We start from the raw sequence: 6,999 nt of genomic DNA, 5'->3' as shown, positions 1-6,999 counted from the left end.
AGGAGGTTGTAGCGAGGTGGGAGTCGGTCTCTTCTCCCAAGTAATGATAAGACAAAAGGAAACAGGCTCAAGTTGCACAACGAGAGGTTTATATTGGATATTAGGAAAAACTTCTTCACTGAGAGGGTTATTAAACTCTGGAACGGGCTGTCCAGGGAGGTGGTGGAGTCACTATCTCTGGAGATATTTAAGAAAGATGTAGATGAGGTGATGAGGAAACAGTTTAGTGGTGGATGTGGCAGGGTCAATTTGACAGTTGGACTTGATGATCTTAAAGGTCTTTTCCAATCAAAACAATTCTATGATTATAATGATACCTCACCTTTTCTTCCCTCCCTACCCCAGAACAGCATCCAGGATCAGAAAACACTTTGCTCTGACAGGTCTTTGCTGACTGATCCCTGGCACTGTGAACCTTTTGGGCAACTCCCTGTGGTTGCACAACTTGACTTTGAAATATCTGGTGGGTTTAGTCAGGAGGGTAACCCTGTCTCACACACCACCAGCCCCTTGCCACTTTCCCACAGCATGCTAAGACATCACTTGCTTTCTACATTTCATATCTGAAAACAAGAAGGCATAAACATCATTCCCAGACATCTCAATTTGGGATTGACAGCTTTGTCGTGAACTGCTATGGGATAAAATATGGGGTATGGGTAAGAAAAAGTGGGTTCACATGCCTCAAGATAAGTAAGAGAGATCTTATAACTGATCCTCTCTACTGCTGCAAGCATTCCTAAATATTAAAATACATTTTCTCACAGTTGCTGTCTTTCTCTTACACGGCAAATGCATTCTCTTATGTGTGGTTTTATGCACAATAAGACTAAACAAGCAGCAGTAAGCAGGCATGATCTGATGAGTACTCTCTGTCATAAAACTTTCCAAGTTAACCGACACAATATGCTGTTTCCACAGGGCTAATTATAATAGGTCAAAGGAAAATATCCTCTGAGCAATGGTAATTTCTAAGGAAATCTTTCTTATTCTGTGAAAATGGAGATTACACATAGCATGAGAAATCTGGAATAACTATTAAAGGTTTCAATCCCACTTGTTACCAATACTTTAAACCTGACATCCAGCTTCCAAAAATACTAATAACTTACCTAAGATTTCCTTGGAAAACATTGCCAAAAATGAGAAATCTATTCCCATCCTTTAGGGAGTTGTAGATATTAAGTATTCAGCAGATTTTTTCAGTAGTGTTCTTTTGCCTTAAGATTGAAGGAATTGTATTATTGCTACAAGGGTCCTGATCTAATAAAGCACTTATGCACGTGCACAACTTCTGTGGGATTAATCATGTGCTTAAGATAAACATATCCCCAAGTATTAATCACAGATAAGCACATGTTTGCTCAAGATCATTTCCCAAGTTTGTTTAAATAAAGCATAACACAGAAGTACAGAGCACCAATATTCCAGTTAGTGATACTTTAAAGAAAAGAAAGAAATGCATATTCCACGTGATCAGATTCATAAAGAAAAATATTCAGAAGCTGTCCACAGAGGAATAACCTCAACAAAGAGGAAGTAGGAGAAATAAAATGAGCAGAATAAAACTGAGACTTTCAAAGGAGTTCAACAACTTTACTCCCTCACATAAGACAAAATCTCATACCATTGGTAAAATTCACTAAGTCTTTCCCCCTTGGGAGTACAAATGGGAGTGGAATACAGTCAATCTCTGTCTGCAAAAGCAATAAAACCAATGAGGTGATAGAAAGCAGATGGAATACGAAAAGAGTTGGTCTGCAGCAGCTTCGTTCCCTATGAATGTCTGTGAGGTTTTGAATCACAGCTGTGTAAACAAGCTGCTCCTTTAACCCTCCTGGCAATTTTGTAATTTAAGTATAAATGCTCTGGAAGTAAGGACTAACAGACACTGCTGAGTGTCTTTTGTGAGTAGAGGATGATAGTGGGAGAAAAACTGACTTAAAGCTATGTTGTCATGCAACTAAGAAGATGAGGAAAAGAGCCAGGCAAACAATCCCCAGACTGTTTTTTCCTGAGCAGATGATCCACCTTGTCTGGACTTTATAGGAAAAATGAGTCCATTGATTAAACATTTTTAACATAGTTGATTAAATAGATTAAGGACTCTGTGTTATAGTGCTCTGTCTGATTCAGAGTAAAATGTTAGTTGTCAAGGGTGGGATGAAAATGTGGTTATTCTTCAATAAGAGTCAATCTGGAAAAAAAAAAATGAAATACTTCAGTATGTTCTTGGTGCATTAGCAAATTTCTCCTGGACAGGTTTCCCTGGACCCCAGACTAGGAACAGAATATTCACTCTCCATAAGAAAAAAAGCAATTTAGTACATCATAAAACTTACTATGATGACAGAAAGCAGTGAAAATCAAAGGGTTAACACTACCTCTACCACTTGATAACAGTGCATCGTTATTCTAAAGTTACTGTGATATGCTCTGGGCTATTCTTTTCTCTAATGGAGAATTAAGAGGCACTTTGCTGTTGTGAAATAAAACCTTTTCTAACTTTATCCTTTACTCTGTAATTGATCATGCCTGAAAAGTCCCCTGGGTCTGTCTGAAGCCTACTGCAGAATTGGATTCACTTTTATTTCTCAGACATAGTCCATTGTTTTGAGGTGCCTTTTGTCATTTTTTTTATTCCTAAGGGACTTGGTTTTGCACCAGGAGGTGCTGGTCCACTATTATCCCCATAAGAACGGCACTCAGGCTCTGTAAAATATCATTTAATTTTGCTTTGTTTTGCTTTTGTTAGAGCTAACTATAAAGAGAGTAAAGATACTCATGTCCTTTTAGAACCTGAGAACCCCGAGTTGCACAGGATCAAACAGAGGTGTGGCGTGCCATGAAGATTCTGTCATAGAGTCATAGAATCATAGAATGGTAGGGGTTGGAAGGGACCTTTAGAGATCATCTAGTCCAATCCCCCTGTGGAGGATTTGCCCCATTTGAGTCATTCAAGCCATTATAGGGTTTTCTTACAGATATACCACTATACTCATCATTTCTACTCTCAAACAGAAAAGATGTCTGAAGGAGAACTTGTTGCTGCCCTTTTAGATCAAGGCCATGCCATGCCAGTACCAAGTAGGAGCTGCCTTTCAGGCCCTGCCATTACCCTCACCTATCTGAGTTTATCAAGTGCCAAGGAAGATGTGCGGCATAGCGCAGGCCTGAGGGCAATCCTGCGCAGCACAGGACAGACCTGCACCACACAGTTCACTGTTACATGATCACTGGCTCCTCAATGTGCAATGGTCTTCCTATCAGTATCACAGTAGTCACCTGATGTACATCTACCTTGTAGGAGCCAAGTAGAGCAAAGGCCTACAGAGCCTTCAAGGTACATATAGACAGATGTGCTTGCAGGCTTTCCTGTCAGACAGCTGTGCCAGGTGGATGAAATCTCCTTCTGGAGGTTTTCAACATTATCTAGCTCTCTACTTTAATATATTCGCAATGTAGGCACTTGTTTTAGGATGACTGCATTATTTAGCACTGAAATGTAAACACAAGTCCGTAACCCAAGTTAGGCATAATATATCCTACTAACTATCTTTTCTTACCATCCCCAATTTCACATTGTCTTGGATTGCCCTGGCTTTTCCCATGGCCACATCTTGAAAACCTCTTATCTTCCATCCTTAAATAAAAAGAATTCTTGTCAAGCCATTTCTCCTCATCCATATATAGAAAGCTCTCACTTCAACACTTCTGGCTCTGTTCCTCTGTCCGTAAGGGTGAGATTGGAAAGGAGGAACAGGGACTAACAGTGCTGAAGTTCTGCTGTAACTATCTCATGAACTATGAATACAGAGAAGAGAGAGACACCTTGAAGACACCAACAGATCAGCTGAACAGGTTTAAGTGGCAGCAGCTCAAGAAAATGCTGACTCATTCTGCTCATCTCACCACAACGACAGTAGCTGTAGCAGGTGCATAAGGAAGTAATCACTCAATGGCTCAGTCCCTGACATTCAAAAATCAGGGGGTTTAAGCCTAAACTGTAAGACATCCACTGACTGACACACTTGCAAGGGCTACTGAAGGTTATATATGGAGCACTCAAAAAAACGGCAGAAAGTCCTTCTGGGAAAAATGATAAGGTAATGTTGTATTTTTAAGTGTCATGAGGGTTTTGCTGGTTTTATAGCCACTCATCTCAGAAGCTTGCAGGTTCCTCTAGTAGAAGGGTCAGGTAGATGATTGTAATACCATAAAGCTTTCTTTGAAGGCTCTGTCCCCTTCCTCTTTTGATGGAGAACACTTGACTTAAGGAAACATTTTTTCCCTCCCTTTTTTTTTGGTAACAGTTCATTTCCATCAACTGAGGAAAAGCTCTGAGGGCTTTTTAGTCACACTTTGTAGCCAAATCATACAATCGTTATTTCATTTCTTGTACATCTGGTTTAGAACACTAAGAGGCGTGTAACAGACAACACAGGACTGATGCATTCCAGCTTTCTAAGAAAGAGGCTTATTTCTCTATAGTTGATCATAATCTGTTGTCTGAACGCTGGCAAGCGACCAGGTGAGTTCTGACATTTAGCAGTCCTTTGTGTTGTCATATTTGAACATAAATAAAGGAATGAAAAGGAGAGCAAGGAGGAAACTCCTAAAGAATAGTGTGTTTGGTTCTTCTTTTGAAAATATACTCTGGCAACAGTGCAAGAAATGCCTGTGCCTGGATCACCACCTGTGGACTCTGACTCATTCATCATAGCTGAAAAAGTCAAAGGGAGGTCAGGAGGGAGCAAGAGTCAAGTGCTTCATCAGAGCCAGTTGCAGAAAGACCTCCCATAGTCTACTGCAAGTAAATGCCTGAAACAATCAAAAATGCTAAAATTGGATAATGGGAAGACTCCATAAATGATACAACAAACAGAGACATGTTTGTGTTCTGGTTGTCTGATGTGTCTGGGGAAATGGTATCTATAAGGGGCTCCAGTTGACCTGCACAGGCATGGGACTTGAGTGTTCCTATGTCCTGGGATCAGAAAGACAGTTGGAGGCAGACCTGAATATACCCAACTTTTGACAGGCTCTGTGGGATTTGGAAATGGCCAATGACTGGAGGTAAAACTAAAAAAAAAATAATTCTTTCAATAGAAATTATTTATGCACAAATGTCTCACTGCCCAGTGTGGACACTTGCCAGGTATGCAAATAATAACTGGAGGAAGAAAGCCCTCCATCTGCAAACTAGACAGCAAATTAGAGATGTCAAGCTAAGAGAGACACATAGTCCTCCCCAATGCTTATAGAAGGTGTTTAATGTTGGACTACTGGGTACATGACAAATAATTCAACATACTAAAAGGAGAGAGATGTGAGACAGAAAAGCATACAGATCATAAAATCAGAGTCCAGAAAAAACAATGAAATATTACATGCTGCAGCAAATAGCACCAACCAGCCTCTACAAAAACAGAAGGAAGATTCACAGTAGATTACACCACTTGCAAGAATTTGCCAATACCATCACATTGAGAGTATCATGAACAAAGAATATGACAGCAGAAGCAAAAGAAAAGGGTGGAAATTCTTTCCTGATGCAAAAAAAAATTACAGTTGAGGAGGAAGAACCAATATAACCACTAATTTAACCTGGTCATATCTATGTATCAATCAATGAAGCAAGAAAAAAAAGCAAATGAGCAGTGAAAGGCAGGGCAAGAGCAGGAGAAAGTACAGAAGTAAAACTGTATCCATCAAGCCTTGCTAAAGGAATACAGGAATTATATGAGAAAGCAAGTACCAAATTAAGATAAATACAGTGTGTAATAGTGTCACTAAACTGCTGAAATGTGTTTCACTTTTGTTGTCTAGAAGGAGTGCTAGGGATGGAGACAATATATTTAAGTTGAAACCTCTTCAAGACTCAGAAGCTCCCAACAGAATGCAATATATAATAACCCCATAGCTCAAGGTAATGTCAAAAGGAAAAGCAAGAACCAAAAGAAGAGTTAAGTAAGCTGATTTCTCCAGAAATTATGGCCAAGAAAAAGAGGCTGCAGTTTGTATTCTTCCATGATCATCCTAAGAAATAAATATGTGAAACCTATCATATAATATAGACAATAGAGGTGTAAAAACTATATATAAAGATGGTGTTTTCCACTGAAGCAATAAATGTTTGAGTATTTGAATTTGTATGTTGTTATTGTTGGGAAATTTTTCCATGCTTGATAAATCAAAACAGTGACCTTTTCGTGCAGCCACAATACTCTTTAAGATATAGTCTTCCTTTAGACCATGTCTGAATAATTAAAATTTTTTCCTGGAAAATAAAGGTACAGTGAGTAATGTTGGGCTCATTGCCCATGCTCTATGGATTGGAAAGCAGTGCTTGAGATGCAGCATTGCTCAGATGAGGATCTGAGGTGGTGTATTAGGTATGAGTGATGTGACTGGTCTGAGAAACAGATGCAAACAAAAGCATACAAGTTCTCACCATAAAAAAATGCAAAGTGGAAACAAATACATCTACTAAATTATCGTTTAAAAATGCATCTTATTTTTCAGCTGACTGTAAATTAAAGCCAAAGCATCACACAAGATAGCCAGTAAAATTCTTTTAAGTAAAATTCCTGTCACTTCTCATTTAGAAGTTTTTAATTAACACATCTCTAGCCTATTTGAATGGAGTGAAGTAGAACAAAATACAGAGATGTATGAGGAACACTTAAGGTTTAAAATAAAATTTATACTGTCTGGAGTTTCTTATGAAGAAATACAAATAGTGTCATTTTGCCCAAGTCCTTGACTGAAAAAGGAATAACTTGACAGGACTCTAAACCTTGTTAAGAAAACAAATGTGAATGCAAAAGCTCTAAAAGCTCATGTAAGGAGCCAAGACAGGACATGCCCTGTGCCACAGAGCTGCACACTTTGCTGACTTACTAGAGGTTAAAATATAAGTGTTCCATTATTATAAAATCATTATAAAATCAGAGGCTAAATTAGCCATCAAGCACGATGAATCAGCCCACCCTCTCC

This window comes from Colius striatus, chromosome 1 (genome assembly GCF_028858725.1).
Source record: "Colius striatus isolate bColStr4 chromosome 1, bColStr4.1.hap1, whole genome shotgun sequence".
In the NCBI taxonomy this organism is placed as follows: domain Eukaryota; kingdom Metazoa; phylum Chordata; class Aves; order Coliiformes; family Coliidae; genus Colius; species Colius striatus.
Note: the sequence above shows the minus strand (reverse complement) of the source record.